The sequence below is a fragment of the Pan troglodytes genome, chromosome 20 (genome assembly GCF_028858775.2).
Source record: "Pan troglodytes isolate AG18354 chromosome 20, NHGRI_mPanTro3-v2.0_pri, whole genome shotgun sequence".
Classification (NCBI taxonomy): Eukaryota; Metazoa; Chordata; class Mammalia; order Primates; family Hominidae; genus Pan; species Pan troglodytes.
The window spans coordinates 12,514,638-12,532,886 of NC_072418.2; the positions used below are offsets into that span (position 1 = coordinate 12,514,638).

The 18,249-nt window shown below is 48.9% G+C and overlaps 1 protein-coding gene across 8 annotated transcripts in view; it reads right to left on the reverse strand.

Moving 5' to 3' along the window:
• The window catches only part of ZNF846 (zinc finger protein 846), an 80,937-nt gene that overhangs the window by 59,484 nt on the left and 3,204 nt on the right, over nucleotides 1-18,249 (reverse strand). For 2 of the 8 annotated variants that reach the window (XR_010153694.1, XM_054674044.2), the window contains exon 1: nucleotides 4,164-13,842. The exons of 2 other annotated variants lie outside the window; for them this stretch is intronic. The gene's annotated coding sequence lies outside the window, so the exon portion shown is untranslated. Of the gene's footprint in view, nucleotides 1-406; nucleotides 3,114-3,533; nucleotides 3,568-4,163; nucleotides 17,029-18,249 lie in introns of those variants that run through there. 4 more of the 8 variants (XM_054674040.2, XM_063801140.1, XM_054674043.1 and 1 more) reach the window with 4 other exon arrangements.

Consider the following 18,249-nt stretch of genomic DNA (forward strand, 5'->3'; position numbering starts at 1 on the left):
TTTTTTTTTTTTTTTGAGACAGAGTTTCACTCTTCTTGCCCAGGCTGGAGAGCAATGGTGCGATCTTGGCTCACTGCAACCTCCGCCTCCCATGTTCAAGCGATTTTCCTTCCTCAGCCTCCCGAGAAGCTGGGATTACTGACATGTGTCACCACACTTGGCTAATTTTGTATTTTCAGTAGAGACGGGGTTTCTCCATGTTGGCCAGGCTAGTCTTGAACTCCTGCCCTCAGGTGATCCGCCCGCCTCGGCCTCCCAAAGTGCTGGTATTACAGGCATGAGCCACCGCACCCAGCTAAGAATTTTTGCTTTTTTAAGAATAAGAAAAAAGACTCCGTCTGAAAACAAAAAAAAAGGAAAGAAAAAAATAAAGTCCAGGCCCATGTAGATTTTTTCATATACTTACCTAAACATAAGAAGTCAGTGAGACTGGGAAATATGCATCATTGCAATATGCAGCCTCACAATACCTGGCCCTCATCTCTCCCTCACTGAGACCCCGCCCCCGTCTCTCACCTCATCGAGAACCCGCGCTCATCCTTCTCTGAGAACCCGCCCCCATCTCTCCATCACCAAGACCCTGCCTCCGTCTGTCCCCTCGATGACTCTGCTCTGCCCACCCCTCACCGAGATCTAACCTCTGTCTGTCCCCTCACCGAGTGAAGGGGGCCTCCCCCTCCACACCTCTGGGTATTTCTCATCAGGTGGGATGAGAGGCTGAGAAAAGAAATAAGACACAGAGACAAAGTATGGAGAAAGAACAGTGGGCCCAGGGGACCTGCACCACTGGCTGTCTCTGAGTTTCCTCGGTATTTACTGATCATTATTTTTACTATCTTAGTGAGGGGAGTGTAGCAGGGCAACAGGTGGGGAGAAGGTCAGCAGGGAAACATGTGAGCAAAGGAATCTGTATCACAAATAAGTTCAAGGAAAGGTACTGTGCCTGGATGTGCACGTAGGCCAGATTTAAGTTTCACTTTACACAAACATCTCAGTGTAGCAAAGAGTAACAGAGCAGTATTGCTGCCAGCATATCCCGCCTCTAGTCACAGGGCAGTTTTCTCCTATCTCAGAATAGAACGAATGGGAATGGTCAGTTTACACGGAGACATTCCTTTCCCAGGAAGGAGCAGGAGAGAGAAGCCTTCCTCTTATCTCAACTGCAAAGAGGCCTCCCTCTTTCACTACTCCTCCTCAGCACAGACCCTTTAGGGGTGTCAGGCTGGGGGATGGTAAGGTCTTTCCTTTCCCATGAGGCCATATCTCAGGCCATCTCAGAGCTTTCTTGGGCAGAGGTCCCTGCAGCTTTCCGCAGTGCATTGTGTCCCTGGTTAATCGAGAATGGAGAATGGCGATGACTTTTACCAAGCATACTGCCTGCAAACATACTGTTAACAAGGCATCCTGCACAGCCCTAAGTCCATTAAACTTTGATTCAATACAGCACATGTTTCTGTGAGCACAGAGTTGGGGCTAAAGTTAAGACTAACAGCATCTCAAAGCAAAACAATTTTTCTTAATACAGATCAAAGTGGAATTTATGTCTTCCTTTTCTACATAGACATAGTAACAATCTGATCTCTCTTTCTTTTCCCCACAACCGAGTCCCGGGCTCCATCTCCTGGTAGGGTCCAGCCCTACAGGGCTTTGCGGGTGTTCTCCCCATGTGTGGAGATGAGAGATCATAAGAAATAAAGACACAAGACAAAGAGATAAAGAGAAGACAGCTGGGCCCTGAGGACCACTGCCACCAAGACGCAGAGACCAGTAGTGGCCCCAAATGGTGGGTGCACTGATATTTATTGTATATAAGACAAGGGGGCAGGGTAAGGAGGGTGAGTTATCCAAGTGATTGATAAGGTCAAGCAAGTCACGTGATCATAGGACAGGGGGCCCTTCCCTTATAGGTAGCTGAAGAAGAGAGGGAAGACAGCATACATCAGCATTTTCTTTTTTTTTTTCCCCGAGACAGAGTCTCACTCTGTCACCAGGCTGTAGTGCAATGGCCCGATCTCAGCTCACTGCAACCTCCGCCCTCCGAGTTCAAGCGATTCTCCTGCCCCAGCCTCCCAAGTAGCTGGGATTACAGGCGCCTGCCACTGCACCCGGCTAATTTTTTGTATTTTTAGTGGAGATGGGGTTTCACCTTCTTGGCCAGGCTGGTCTTGAAGTCCTGACCTCGTGATCCACCCGCCTCGGCCTCCCAAAGTGCTGGGATTACAGGCATGAGCCACCGCGCCCGGCCCAGTGTTTTCTTTTACGCACTTATCAGAAAGATCAAAGACTTTAAGACTTTCACTATTTCTTCTACCACTATCTTCTAAGAAATTCAAAGAGGAACCAGGAGTACCGGAGGAATATGAAAGTGGACAAGAAAAGTGACCACTGAAGCACAGCACCACAGGGAGGGGTTTATGCCTCCGGATGGCTGCGGGCAGGCCTGGGTAATATCCAACCTCCCACAAGAAGCTGGTGGAGCAGAGTGTTCCCTGACTCCTCCAAGGAAAGGGAGACTCCCTTTCATGGTCTGCTAAGTAACGGGTGCCTTCCCAGGCACTGGCATTACCGCTTGACCAAGGAGCCCTCAAGCGGCCCTTATGCGGGCCTGACAGAGGGCTCATCTCTTGCTTTCTTGGTCACTTCTCACAATGTCCCTTCAGCACCTGATCCTATACCCGCCGGTTATTCCTTGGTTATGTTAGTAATACAACAAAGAGTAATATTAAAAGCTAATGATTAATAATGTTCATACTAATGATTGATAATGTCCACGATCATCTCTATATCTAATTTATATTATAACTATTCTTATTCTAACTATTTTCTTTATTATACTGAAACAGTTTGTGCCTTCAGTCTCTTGCCTGGGCACCTGGGTAATCCTCCGCCCACAGACTCCCCCATCACTGAGTCCCGGTCCTCCTATCCTACACGGAGTCTCTACCTTCATCTCCACCCTCACGGAGACTCCACCTCGGTCTCCGCCTTCACTGAATCCCCATCCCCATTGCGCCTTCACTGAGACACCAGCCCCATCTACGCTCACAGAGACCTTACCCCGTCTCCCCGTCACCGAGACCGCTCCCCCATCTCTCCCTCACCAAGTCCCCGCCCCCGCCTCGCCCTCACCGAGTCCCCATCCCTGTCTCTCCCCCACTGAGACCCCGCCCCCGTCTCGCCCTCGTCGAGTCTCCGCCCCCTTCTCTCCGTCATCGAGTCTCCGCCCCGCCTCGCCCTCACCGAGTCCCCGCCCCCGCCTCCCCCTCACTGAGTCCCCATCCCTGCCTCTCCCTTGCTGAGACCCCGCCCCCGTCTCTCCCCTCACGGAGACCCCGCCCCCGACTCCCCCTCATCGAGTCCCCGCCCCGTCTATCCCTCATCAAGTCTCCGCCCCCGCCTCACCCTAACCGAGTCCCCGCCCCCGCCTCCCCCTCACCGAGTTCCCATCCCTGTCTCTCCCCTCACCGAGACCCCGCCCCTGCCTCTCCCTCATCGAGTCCCCGCCACCGTCTCTCCTTCATCGAGTTCCCTACCCTTCCCGTCATCGAGTCCCCGGACCGGTCTCCCCCTCATCGAGTCCCCGCCCTCTTCTCTCCCTTCACTGAGATCCCGCCTCTGACAGCCCCTCACCGAGTCCCCGCCCCCCGTCTCTCCCTCACCAAGTCCTCGTCCCAGTCTCCCCATCACCGAATCCCCGCCCCTGTCTCTCCCTTACGAAGTCCCCGGCCCCCGGTTCCCCTCACCGAGACCCTGCCCTGTCTGTCATCGAGTCCCTGTCTCTCCCTCACCTAGTCCCGCCCTCTTCTCTCCCCTCACCGAGTCCCCGCCCCCGTCGTCCGCTCACCTAGTCCCCGCCCCCGTCTCACCCTCACCGAGTCCCGCCCTCTTCTCTCCCCTCACTGAGTCCCCGCCCCCGTCGTCCCCTCACCGATTCCCGCCCCCGTCTCCCCGTCACCGAGTCCCCGCCCCCGTCTCTCCCCTCACCGAGTCCCCGCCTCCGTCTCCCCTCACCGATTCCCGCCCCTGTCTCTCCCTCACCGAGTCCCCGCCCCCGTCTATCCTCTCACCGAGTCCCCGCCTCCGTCTCCCCTCACCAAGTCTCCGCCCCCGTCTCTCGGTCACCAAGACCCCACCCCCGTCTCCCCCTCACCGAGTCTTCCTACCTCCACGTGGCGAAGCCGCACCTGAAGCCCCACCTGGTCGCAAAGGCTGGTGCAGGGGAAACCATAGGTTCAGCTGCGATTCCTGGGAAGGGGGTGCCGCTCTGCTCACGCGCACTTCTGATTCCCCTCTCGGGGCTCGGAAGCGGCTGAGGGCTCTGGACCCGGTCTCCGAGGCGTGAGGTGGTGGGAGGGTCGGCGGCCGCGTCCTCCACGACCCTGGGGAGAAGTCCCAGTTTCCGCGCAGCCGACAGCGATTGGACCCCGTCCCTCCGGCTTCACTGGGCACCGTGGGGGCGGAACCCGGCGGCGGCATGGGGTGGAGGCGGGACCACGATGGAGGGAGTCTGTTGGGCGGGACCTCGAAATGCCTCTGCTCGCTTTCCTCTGCATTTATGCGGCTTGTACGAGGATGCGCTGTTGCCTGGTGGTTTGTTATACGGCAGTAGATAACTGATACATCTCTCTTCACTACTTCGTTTGCGTTTTTATAGGTCAGGGTCTTCCTGTGTCGCACAGGCTGGAGTGCAGTGGCTCGATCACGGCTCACGGAAACCTCCAATCCCTGGGCTCAAGCGATCTTCCCTCAAATTCAACAGTAGCTGGGACTACAGGCTCGTGACACCACAGCAGGCTAATTTTTAAATTTTTCGTGGAGATGGGAGGTCACACTATATTGCCCAGGCTGGTCGCGAACTCCTCAGCTCAAGCGATCTTCCCTCCTTGGCGTCCCAAAGAGCTGGGATTGCAGGTATGAACCACCGCACCGGGCCCATTCTCAACATCTCTCAACAAACTGATAAAGAGCATGTAAAAAAATCTACAGCTAACATTGTAGTGAAATACTGAAAACTGTTCTAAGCTCAGGAGTACAGCAACGATGCCCACTCTCATGAATTCTATCAAGCATTGTAGTTACGGCCACGCGCGGCTCACGCCTGAGATCCTAACACTTTGGAAGGAAGATCGCTTTGAGTTCAGGAGTTTGAGACCAGCCTGGGCAAGATGGCAAAACCCTGTCTCAATTTTTAAAAATACAAAAATTAGCCAGGCATGGTGATGCATGTCTATAGTCCCAGCTACTTCGGAGACTGACATAGGAGGATCACTTGAGCCCGGAGGCAGAGGTTGTAGTGAGCTGAGATGGCGCCATTGCACTCCAGCTGGGGTGACAGAGGAAGGCCCTGTCTGAAAAAGAAATTGGAAGAAACATTATCTACATTTCTTTTCTGCCATTATTTACAGACAACAAAATTGTCTAAGTGGGAGATCCAAAAGAATCTAAATTGTTACACATAATGTGCGGGTTAGCAAGAATAGTGGCTAAAAACTCAATATGCAAAGATAATTGTCTTGTCTCTCTCTCTTTTTTTTTTTTTTTTTTTTTTTTTTTTTTTTGACGGAGTCTTGCTCTGTCGCCCAGGCTGGAATGCAGTGGCTTGATCTTGGCTTGCTGCAACCTCCACCTCCCTGGTTCAAGCGATTCTCCTGCCTCAGGCCCCTGAGTAGCTGGGATTACAGGCGCATGCCACCACGCCCAGCTAATTTTTGTATGTTTTTAGTAGAGACGGGGCTTCGCCACGTTGGCCAGGCCGGTCTGGAACTCCTGACCTCAGGTATTCCGCTGGCCTCGGCATCCCAAAGTGCTGGGATTACAGGCGTGAGCCACCGCACCCGGCCGACTTGTCTCTTTTAACAGCAATATTACAACAGCAATAAAATAAGTAGAAATAAATACAACAAAAAAGTATGCAATATCTCTTCCAAGAAATTTGTAAACTACTATTGAAAGAAATCAAAGATGACCTAGATCAATGGATAGACCTTCCTTATTGATGGATTAGAAGTTTCAATATAAAGACTTGAATTTTTCTTACTTAATATAGAAAGTTAACAAGTTTTCAGTCAAAATAACATGTTTTGATGAAGAACCTGATCTACTTATAATAAAATGTATGTATGTGGAAGTACAAAAGGCCAGTAAAACCCAAAATACTCCTGAAGAACTGTTGGCACTTACCCTACAGACATTAAGAAATAGAAAGACAGGGTCGGGCACGGTGGCTTACGCCTGTAATCGCAACACTTTGGGAGGCCGAGGCAGGCGGTTCACCAGGTCAGGAGATCGAGACCATCCTGGCTGACACGGTGAAACCCCGTCTCTACTAAAAATACAAAAAATAGCCGGGCGTGGTGGCAGGCACCTGTAGTCCCAGCTACTCAGGAGGCTGAGGCAGGAGAATGGCATGAACCCGGGAGGTGGAGCTTGCAGCGAGCAGAGATCGTGCCACTGCACTCCAGCCTGGGAGACAGAGCGAGACTCCGTCGCAAAAAAAAAAGACAGTAATATTGGTGTAGTGGTAAATAAATTAAACCAATAAATAGAATAGAAAGCCCCAAAATACACCCTTATGAATGAGGTGTGTTCTTGGCTATTATGAATAATGCTGCTATAAACGTGGGTGGTCAAATATCTTTTTGAGAGCCTGTTTTCCATTCTTTTAGATATATACCCAGAAGTGGGATTGCTAGATCATGTGATAATATCAATTTTAATTTTTTGAACCACTGCCATACTGGTTTTCATAGCTGCTGCACCATTTTATAGTCTCACTAACAGTGCACAGGTGGGCCGGGTGTGCTGGTTTTCATGCCTGTAATCCCAGCACTTTGGGAGGCTGAGGTGGATGGATCACCTGAATTCAGGAGGTCAGGACCAGCCTGGCTACATGGTGAAACCCCATGTCTATTAAAAATACAAAAGAATTAGCTGGGTGTGTTGAGTCCCAGCTACTTGGGAGACTAAGGCAGGAGAATCGCTTGAACCCAGGAGGTGGAGGTTGCAGTGAGCTGAGATCTCGCCAGTGCACTCCAGCCTGGGCAACAGAGCAAGACTCTGTCTCAAAAAAAAAAAAAAAAAAAAAAAAGAATTCACAACACAATGACTGTGTTAACAATGTTGTTGAAGTTCATCCTAAGTTTGGTAATTGGGGTGGCCATTTGTGTTAACTAATTGCCTTTATCCAAATGAAAAATAAAAATTCTTATATCTTTTTGGCAAGTAGGCAGTTTTAGCTTATAAGCAGGTGCCTAAGGAAATAGAAGTGTGCTACTGATGCAGGTAAGTGCCATCATTGGGGATTCACCCAGGAAAGAATTTAACTGGTGGTGCTACACAAGGATCTTTCATTCACTCAGAGTTGCTTTTTCCAGAGTACAGCTAAAACCTATGCAGTGTGCCCAGAATCAGCATTTTGTGCTGTTGGCTAGCTATAGTTATACTCACTTTTAATTACATGCAAATTAAGGGGTGTGCCATGCAGAACTTTCTAGAAAGGAGGCTATAACTTCCAGGTGATTGTTATGGAAGTGAATGGTAACTTTCATGTTGTTGCCATGGTACTTATCAACTGTCATGACTCTGGTAGGAGTGTCTTACCCTAACAAGCAAGGAGAGCAACTAGAGATGGCTTTTGGTGCCATCTGCTGGTTCCCGGTGGCTTCTTCACTTTATCCTGTTGGGACCAGGAAACAAAGTAAGTCCTACCCAGTCTCCTACCTCACTATGGTCTGAAGGTTGTATGTTGTGTGTGTCCTGCCTCCACACCACCACTCCGCAAAGCCAAATGCTTAAATCCTAACCGCAGAAGTGATGAAATTAGGATATGAGGCCTCAGGGAGGTGATTAGATCATGAGGGCGGGGCCTTCGTTAATGGATTTACTAGCAAGTTTGTCCAAGTCGCCTTATTTTGTTGTTGTTGTCTTGTTTTGTTTTGTTTTAGGCTTGTAGCAGCCTGAAGCCATGGTTTTTAGTTTCTGTTTCTAGTGATAAGTGGAAAAGAGGGATGAGGAAGAGGCTTTGCAGGCCCAACCAGAAACAAAAACTAACAACCCATAACTGTATTCTTGAACACCCCTGTATGGGATTGGCCGTGGAGACATTCTCACCCCTTCTATCATGTGATTATGAGGTACGAGGTAGGAAATGTCTTTGTGTTTAAGGAGGGACTGTTCTGAACGTCCATGCTGATTCCCACTGAAGACGTTAAACTCTAGAGTCTGTGGGAAAAGGAAGAAGCTTAATTGAATGTCTTTCTTTTTTCTTTCTTTCTTTTTTTTTTTGAAGCTGAGTCTCACTCTGTTGCCCAGGCTGGAGTGCAGTGGCGCGATCTCGGCTCACTGCAACCTCCACCTCCGGGTTCAAGTGATTCTCCTTCCTCAGCCTCCCGAGTAGCTGGGATTACAGGTGCATGCCACCACACCCGGCTAATTTTTTATTTTTAGTAGAGATGGAGTTTCACCATGTTGGCCAGGCTGCTCTCAAACTCCTGACCTCATGTGATCTGCCTGTCTCAGCCTCCCAAAGTGCTGGGATTACTGGGGTGAGCCACCGCGCACGACCTGAATGTCTTTTTTTTTTTTTTTTTTTTTTTTTGAGATGGAGTCTCACTCTGTCACCCAGGCTGGAGTGCAGTGGTGCGATATCGGCTCACTGCAACCTCCGCCTCCCGGGTTCAAGCGATTCTCCTGCCTGAGCCTCCCGAGTAGCTGGGACTACATGCACCTGCCACCACGCCCAGCTAATCTTTTGTGTTTTGTTTTTAGTAGAGACGGGGTTTCACTGTGTTAGCCAGGATGGTCTCGATCTGCTCACCTCGTGATCCACCCACCTCGGTCTCCCAAAGTGCTGGGATTACAGGCGTGAGCCACCGCGCCTAGCTGAATGTCTTTCTTACGAGCCCTGGGTACTGGGCTTGAAACCACCTTTGCAAAAATTATAACTGAGAAACTGATTACAGGGAAAGAGATCTGACCAAACTAACTGCATCTTGCTTCTAACCTCCACACTGTCCTTGTTCATTCCTGGACATAGGCCAAACTAAGTTTGGGATGAACTTAGTTTATAGTTTAACTTTGAAACAAAAACAACAATAATGCTTTCCCAAAACAAACCTCCTTTTCCCTGGAGACTAGACTGCCTTTGCAGGACTAACACATTAGCCACAGATAAGAAATTATGGTTTAGGAGTCATGCAGCTGGTGGGTGCAATATTCTGGACCTCCCCAAATTGCTCCTAGGGATAAAATCACTATCGTAAAACCTAGAATCAGTGCTTGAGATATTTTGCAGACCCTGTGTTTCAGTGCACAAGTTGAGGCCGCCTAGATGGATAAACCGGCTCATCTGGTCTTGTGGTTCCCACCCAGGAACTGACTCAGAGCAACAGGACAGGTTCCACTCCCTGTGATTTCATCTCAGACTCAACCAATCAGCACTTCCCACTTTCAGACCCCCTATTATCCTTAAAATTATCTCAAATTATCCTTAAAAACCACGATCTCAGGCCAGGTGCGGTGGATCACGCCTGTAATCCCAGCACATTGGGAGGCCAAGGCAGGTGGATCACCTGAGGTCAGGAGTTCAAGACCAGCCTGGCCAACATGGTGAAACCCCGTCTCTACTAAAAAAAAATAGAAAAATTAGCCAGGCATGGTGGTGGCCACCTGTAATCCCAGCTACTGGCAGGAGAATCTCTTAAACCCAGGAGGAAGAGGTTACAGTGAGCTGAGGTGGCGCCATTACACTCCAGCTTGGGTGACAAGAGCGAAACTCTGTCTCAAAACAAACAAACAAACAAACCCCCTGATCCCAGAGTTTTCAGGGAGACTGATCTGAATAATAGTAAAATTTTGGTCTCCTGTACGGCTAGCTGGCTCTGCATGAATGAAACTCTTTCTTTATTGCAATTTCCTGTATTGGTAAATCAGCTCTAGGCAGTTAGGCGGTTACAAGCTTGGTAACTCATGCCTATAATCCCACACTTTGGGAGCCCACGGCAGGAGGATCGATTGAGGCCAGGAGTTAGAGCCAAGCTTGGGCAACATAGTGACATACCATCTCTACAAAAAGAAAAAAAAATAGCTGACTGTGGTGGTGGGCGCCTGTAGTCCCAGCTACTGAGGAGGCTGAGGTGGAAGAATCACTTGAGTCCAGGAGTTCCATGCTGCAGTGAGCTATGATTGTGCCATTGCACACCAGTCTGGGTGACAGAGTGAGACTGTCTCTAAAAAAAAGAAAAAGAAAGAAAGAAAATCCATCAGCAGATAGCTCTTGGATCTACCTCCACTTTAGCCTCAGACCACGCCACAACCCCTCTGTCCCCTGCTACCAACTTTCCAAACCACTTTCTTCTCATCGGGATTATTGCCTTAACTTTCCAATTACGCTCCCTGATTCTACCTTTGATTCCCAAGAGTTGTACAAATGACAGACAGATATTCTTAAAATATATATCAGATAATATTGCTCCAGTAGCTCAGACCCTTCTATGACTTTGCATTGCACTCATAGTAAAACCCAAAATGTTTAGTTGTTCTCATGGCCCCATATGATCTGACTGATAATTGACTTCCTTCCTGCTAGTCTCCATCCTACCCAACTCACTTAAACCATTTCAGACACAGGGCTTCTGCTGTTACAGAAGCATTGTCCTGCCTTCCTGCCTCAGGGCCCTTGCACTTGCTGTTCTGTCTTTCCTCAGAAATTAACAGACATTCCCTAAATTCCTTCAGTCATTTCCTGGAGATGAAGTGGAAATACTGTGTGTAGATGACTCTGAGTCTCAGTTTTCTCATCTGTCAAACTGTTGTTCCATCCCCATCCCAGCTTGGAAAAGGCTTTTTTTTTTTTTTTTTTTTTTTTTTGCTGGCCCCTTGCTCTGTTGCCCAGACTGGAGTGCAGTGGCACGATCTCAGATCACTGCAACTTGAACCCTCGTGGGTTCAAGCAATTCTTATGCCTCAGCCACAGGAATAGCTGAGATTACAGGCGGGCACCACCACACCAGCTAATTTTTGTACTTTTTTTTTTTTTTTTTGAGATTGAGTTTTGCTCTTGTTGCCCAGGCTGGAGTGCAATGGCACTATCTCGGCTCACTGCAACCTCTGCCTCCTGGGTTCGGGCGATTCTCCTGCCTCAGCCTCCCAAGTAGCTGGGATTACAGGCACCCACCACCACACCTGGCAAATTTTTTGTATTTTTAGTAGAGATGGGGTTTCTTTCTTTTTTTTTTTTTTGAGATGGAGTCTCACTTTGTCGCCCAGGCTGGAGTGCAGTGGCGCGATCTCGGCTCACTGCAAGCTCTGCCTCCCAGGTTCACACCACTCTCCTGCCTCAGCTTCCCGAGTAGCTGGGACTACAGGCGCCCGCCACCACACCCAGGTAATTTTTTTGTATTTTTAGTAGAGACGGGATTTCACTGTGTTAGCCAGGATGGTCTCGATCTCCTGACCTCGTGATCCGCCCGCCTCGGCCTCCCAAAGTGCTGGGATTACAGGCGTGAGTCACCGCACCCGGCCAAGATGGGGTTTTATCATGTTGGCCAGGCTGGTCTTGAACTCCTGACCTCAGGTGATCCACCCGCCTCAGCCTCCCAAAGTGCTGGGATTATAGGTGTGAGCCACCATGCCCGGCCAATTTTCGTACTTTTAGTAGAGACGAGGTTTGACCATGTTTGCCAGGCTGGTCTTGAACTCCTGACTTCAGGTTATCCGTCCACCTCAGCCTCCCAAAGTGCTGGGATTACAGGTATGATGAAAATGCTTTTTCAAGTGATAACTTTCCAATAGGGAAGGAAGGTTTAAAGGTAAGTTTCAAAAAGCACCTGCTTGAGATGAAATGTAATACCATAGGTCTCCAGAAGACAACAGCGCATCACTTGGTTTGCCTTATAAATCCTTAATTCTCAAAACACAGGAATTAAGAGAAACAGCGAACATTTGTAGACCTCTTCACCCTTCGTTAGGGGGAAAGTGAAAATAACTATTTGCTGGGCATCTCTTGTTCTTTTCTATTTTTTTTTTAATTGATGTCCCATTCCAGGATGTTGGGCATCTATTGTTTCATCTGGACACTATTTTATATCTGTTATCTACTTTATTTACTTATTTTGCTTTTTTTTTTTTTTTTTTTTTTTTTTTTTTAAGAGACGGAGTCTCCCTCTGTTACCCAGGCTGGAGTGCAGTGGTGTGATCTTGATTCACTGCAAACTCCGCCTTCTGAGTTCAAGAAATTCTCCTGCCACAGCCTCCCGACTAGCTGGGATTACAAGCACGCACCACTATGCCCGGATAACTTTTTGTATTTTTAGTAGAAACGAGGTTTCACCGTGTTAGCCAGGCTGGTCTCGAACCCTTGACCTCAAGTGATCCGCCCGCCTCGGCCTCCCAAAGTGCTGGGATTACAGGCGTGAGCCACCGTGCCCGGCCTATTCATTTTTCTTTTTTCTATTTCTTTTTTTTTTTTTTTATAGAGAAGGAGTCTCAGTCTGTCACCCAGGCTGGAGTGCAGTGGCGCCATCTCGGCTCCCTGCAACCTCCGCCTCCCAGGTTGAAGCGATTCTCCTGCCTCAGCCTCCCGAGTAGCTGGGATTACAGGTGTGCACCACCACGCGCAGCTAATTTTTGTATTTTATTGGGTTTTTGGTTTGTTTTGTTTCGTTTGAGACAGTTTTGCTCTTGTCGCTCAGGCTGGAGTGCAATGGCGCGATCTCGGCTCACTGCAACCTCCGCCTCCCGGGTTCAAGCTATTCTCCTGCCTCAGCCTCCCAAGTAGTTGGGATTACAGGCGCCCGCCACCACGCCAAACTAATTTTTCGTATTTTTAGTAGAAGCGGGTTTCACCATATTGTTCAGGCTGGTCTCGAACTCCTGACCTCAGATGATCCACCCGCCTCGGCCTCCCAAAGTGCTGGGATTACAGGCTTGAGCCATCGCACCTGGGCTATTTATTTTTCTTTTTTTAATTTTAATTTTAATGTTTCATAGAGACAGGGTCTCCCTATGTTGCCCAGGCTGGTCTAGAACTCCTGGGCTCAAAGGATCCTGCCTCAACCTCCCAAAGTGCCAGGATTACAGGTGTGAGCGACTGCGTCTGGCCTACATTTGTGATTTAAATCAGCACGTTTCTCATCTCTCAGAACTCCTCAATAACCATCGGTTGGAAAAAAGAGCAAAAAAACTAAATGTATTTATATGTAATCTCTAGGAGTTAACCTCACCGAAAGATACAACCGATTTAAGAAGAAAATGTTAAAACTCTCTTCAAGGGCCTATAGAAGAAACGGGATGAATGGAAACGTGATTCACTCTGTGGACTGGCAGATACCTCTGGAAATCTGGTGTTCTATTGTAATAAGTTCTCGGGAAGGTAGAGACTTTTATTTGGGACATAGAGGCTTGGCCAACCAGAATGGAGGACCCACCCAAGTCCCGCCCCCAAGCCTGAGCCCTCTCCTTTGCTCCACCCACTCTGCCTGAAGCCCCCTCAACCCCTCCGACTTCGCAGTCTCCCAGCCCCGCCTTCTAGGGCTGGTCTTCATTGGAAGCCACGCCCCCAGGTCTGTCGGATAAACATTTTACAACCTATTCTCTCTGAAGTCTAGTACCTGAAGGCTTCCTCTGGAAATAAGAACTTGGGTCTCCCGCCTGGCCAACATGACGAAACCCCGTCTCTACTAGAAATACAAAAATTAGCCGGGCCTGGTGGCACACGCCTGTAATCCTAGCTACTCAGGAGGCTGCGGCAGGAGAATTGCTGGAACCCGGTAGGCGCAGGTTACAGTGAGCTGAGGTCATGCCACTGCACTCCAGCCTGGGCGACAGAGCGAGACTGCGTCTCCGAAAAAAAAAAAAAAATTAGCCGGGCGTGGTGGCGGGCGCCTGTAATCCCAGCTATTCCGGTGGCTGAGCCAGGAGAATCGCTTGAACCCGGGAGGTGGAGGTTGCAGTGAGCCGAGATGGTGCCATTGCACTCCAGGCTGGGCAACAAGAACGAGACTCCATCTCAAAAAAGAAAAAAAAAAAAAAAAAAGAACTTGGGTCTCCACAGCCTCAAGCCTCCTCTCAAAAAAAGAAAAAGTTTTAATCTCCCTATAAGCTGGAATCCCCACTCCCACCCCACCCCAGCTCCCGGTTTGAGCTGTCCTGCCATTCTGGACCAAATGAATGTATTTCTTTTCCTTTTTTTTTCTTTTCTGAGACGGAGTCTCGCTCTGTCACCCAGGCTGGAGTGCAGTGGTGCCATCTCCACCCACTGCAACCTCCGCCTCCCTGGTTCAAGCGATTCTCCTGCCTCAGCCTCCTGAGTAGCTGGGATAACTGGCGCGTGCCACCACACCCGGCTAATTTTGTATTTTTAGTAGAGACGGGGTTTCACCATCTTGGTTAGGCTGGTCTCGAACTCTGACCTCATGTGATCCGCCCACCTCGGCCTACCAAAGGGCTGGGATTACAGGCGTGAGCCACTGCGCCCGGCCAATATATTTCTTAAATGTATTTGATTGAAATCTCATGTCTCCCTAAAATGTACAAAACCAACTGCACCCCAATCACCTTGGGTACATGTTCTCCTGGCCTCCTGAGGGCTGTATCACGGGCCATGGTCACTCATATTTGGCTCAGAATGAATCTCTTAAAATATTTTACAGAGTTTGACGCTTTTCATCGACATTGCTTAGGCTGGCATCGAATTCCTGGGCTCAAGCTGTAATTGCCGGAGGGTTCTTCCTGCCCACTGCATAAAGAAAGACAATGGCATTGTAGTAAAGGAAGAGTTTAGTGGACATGAGGCTGGCCATGCCACGTGGGAGTCGGAGTTCCTACTCAAATCATCTCAAAGCTCCTAGGTTAGGGGTTTTCCAAAGACAGTTTGGGGGAACGGGTGGGGATGGCAGAGTAACAGGTGCTTGCTGCTGATTGGTTGGGGCAGATGCAATCATAGGGGGGGTCGAAGCCTTCCTCCTACAGGCTGAATCGATTTTGGGTGGGGCCATAGGAGCAGGGTTGATGGGTCCATGATGAGTGTTAGGTGTCATGCAATAAAACCTGAAAGGATATCTCCAAAGGCCAATCTGGGGTTCTGCAATAGTGGTGTTATTTGCAGGAGTAATTGGGGAAGTTGCATATCTCATAACCTCTGGAATAGTGGCTGACATACATGTTTGCGCCTTAGCAGGAATCAGGCTCCTCTCCTGCTGATGGCTCCCCATTAGTTTTACCAAAGCGACTGAGTTTTAGGCAAAGCTTATTATCACTTAAACTATAGCCTAAATGTTTCTTAAAGTTACCTCAGCCCAATAGACCAGGAAATATTAAGGGAAAGGGAAGATGGGGGGTGGATTGGCTCAGATCTCTTTCACTGTCATAATTTTCTGATATATATTTTTTTCAGACAGGGTCTCACTCTGTTACCCAGGCTAGAGTGCAGAGGTGCAATCACAGCTCACTGCAGCCTCGACCTCCCCAGGCTCAAATGACCTGCCCATTCTGGAGTTCATTCAGCCTCACAAAATGTTGGAATTACAGGCATGAGCCACCTCGACTGTCCTGATTATTATTTTTGCAAAGGCGATGGTTGACAAAGAGTCAAACTCTGTAAAATATTTGAAGAGATTTATTCTGAGCCAAATATAAGTGACCATGGCCCACAACACAGCCCTCAGGATGTCCTGAGAACATGTGACAAAAGTGGTTGGGGTGCAGCTTGGTTTTATATATTTTAGGGAGACATGAGACATCAATCAAATACATTTAATAAATACATTGGCTTGGTCCAGAAAAGCAGGACAACTCAAAGCAGGAAGCTTCCACGCTATAGGTAAATTTAAACTTTTCTTTCTTTTTTTTTTTTTTGAGATGGAGTTTCACTCTTGTTGCCCAGGCTGGAGTGCAATGGTGTGAACTCGGCTCACCGCAACCTCCGCCTCCCGGGTGCAGGCGATTCTCCTGCCTCAGCCTCCCGAGTAGCTGGGATTACAGGCATGTGCCACCACGTCCGGCTAATTTTGTATTTTTAGTAGAGACGGGGTTTCTCCATGTTGGTCAGGCTGGTCTCGAACTCCCTACCTCAGGTGATCCGCCTGCCTCTGCCTCCCAGTGTTGGGATTACAGGCGTGAGCCACCACGCTCGGCCATATGTGCAATTTATTACATGTTAATTATACCTCAGTGAAGCTGTAGGGGCTGGGCATGGTGAGTAGTTCACACCTGTAATCCCAGCACTTTGGGAGGCTGAGGCAGGCAGATCGCTTGAGCCCAAAACTTTGAGACCAGCCTGGGCAATATGGTGAGAACCCATCTCTACAAAAAAAGAAAAATTAGCTGGGCATGGTGGCATTTGCCTATAGTCCCAGGTACTTGTGTGGCTGAGGGGGTAAGGAACACTACAGCCCTGGAGGTCAAGGCTGAGATAAGCCATGATGCGCTCTGGCCTGGGCAACAAAGCAAGACCCTGTCTCGAAAAAAAATTTTTTCTTTTTTTCCTAAAGAATGTGTAGGCCAAGTTAACCCTCCAGACAGGTAAGAATGTGATATGTGTCATAGCCTATAATTTATACAATAACATCAAGGCTGCTTTGGTCCAAGGGCAGGATCTATGGCGAGTACATGTTCTTACACAAGGAACAGTAAATAAAGTAGAAATCCTGGCTGGGTGCAGTGGCTCATGCCTGTAATCCCAGCACTTTGGGAGGCCAAGGTGGGCGATAGCTTGAGCCCAAGAGTTCAAGACCAGCCTGGGCAACATGACAAAACCCTATATCTTAAAAAAAAAAAAAAAAAACCACCAGGCATGGTAGTGTGCACCTGTAGTCTCAATTACTTGGGAGGCCGAGGTGGGAGGATTGCTTCAACCCAGGTGAGGGAGGTTACAGTGAGTCGAGATTGGACCAGTGCACTCCAGCCTGAGGGACAGAATAAGACTCTGTCTCAAAAAAAAAAAAAAAAAGTAGGTGGGGCACGGTGGCTCATGCCTGTAATCCCAGCACTTTGGGAGGCCAAGGTGGGTGGATCACCTGAGGTCAGGAGTTTGAGACCAGCCTGACCAACATGGTGATACCCCATTTCTATTAAATACAAAAAATTAGCTGGGTATGGTGGCGGGCACCTGTAATCCCAGCTACTCAGAAGGCTGTGGCAGGAATCTCTTGAACCTTGGGGGCAGAGGTTGCAGTGAGCTAAGATTGCACCATTGCACTCCAACCTGGGCTACAAAAACAAAAACTCCGTCTCAAAAAAAAAAAAAAATCTAGAAATGTTGGAGTTGTTCTCAGGACTTGGGTTAAGCAGAAGTCCAGATGGCAGTCGGCATCCAAGATGGAGTCATGATTGCCTTCACAGCCCCTAATAGGGCCCAGTTACTGGGCCTCCCTTCAGATACTGTTACATGGCAGCATGGCAGCTTTATATCCTGGGCAAGATTGTGGAGTAAAATTACTCAGGTTCTACTTTACCAGCTATGTTGCTTTGGGCAACTTAACTTCTCTGTGCCTCAGTGTCTTCATCTCTACCTCCCTCAGTGGGCTGCTTATAGGAGTCCATGCATGAAGGACTGAGCACAGTGCCTGCCACATAAGAAGCACTCAATAGGCTGGGTGTGGTGGCTCACGCCTGTAATCTCACCACTTCGGGAGGCTGAGGCAGGAGGATCGCTTGAGCCAAGCAGTTTGAGACCAACCTGGGCAACACGGTGAGACCACGTCTTTACAAAATAATAATAATAATAATTCTTTTTAAAAATTAGCCAGGTGTGGTGGTGCATGCCTGTATTCCCAGCTGCTGGGGAGGATGAGGTGGGAAGATTGCTTGAACCCAGGAGTTCGAGGCTGCAGTGAGCTACAGTCACACCACTGCACTCCAGCTTGGGTGATGGAGTAAGACCGTGTCTCAAAATAAATAAATAAAAACAAAATAATAATAAATGTCAGCTATTGTGATTATGCTTTGCCTTCATTGGAGGGCAGTCCTGAAGCCCCCAGCCCCTTATCTGGGAGAAGGCAATGATTAGGGGCGGGGAGGTTCCAAAAGGGGAGAAGCTCTGTCTGATGTCCCATCACCCCATCACCCCTTGGGGCAAGGCCCATGTTAGAGGTCACTAAGGCAGAATGAATTCTCCATAGGGTAAGCCCAGGAAGAAGACACCTGTAACCAGTGGTATGCCACAGCTCAGGAGAGCCAAATGCTGAATCTTCAATTATTTTGTGAGCCAGTTGTTAAACTGTTGGTAGCTTGAAACCAGCTGTGGTGAGACAG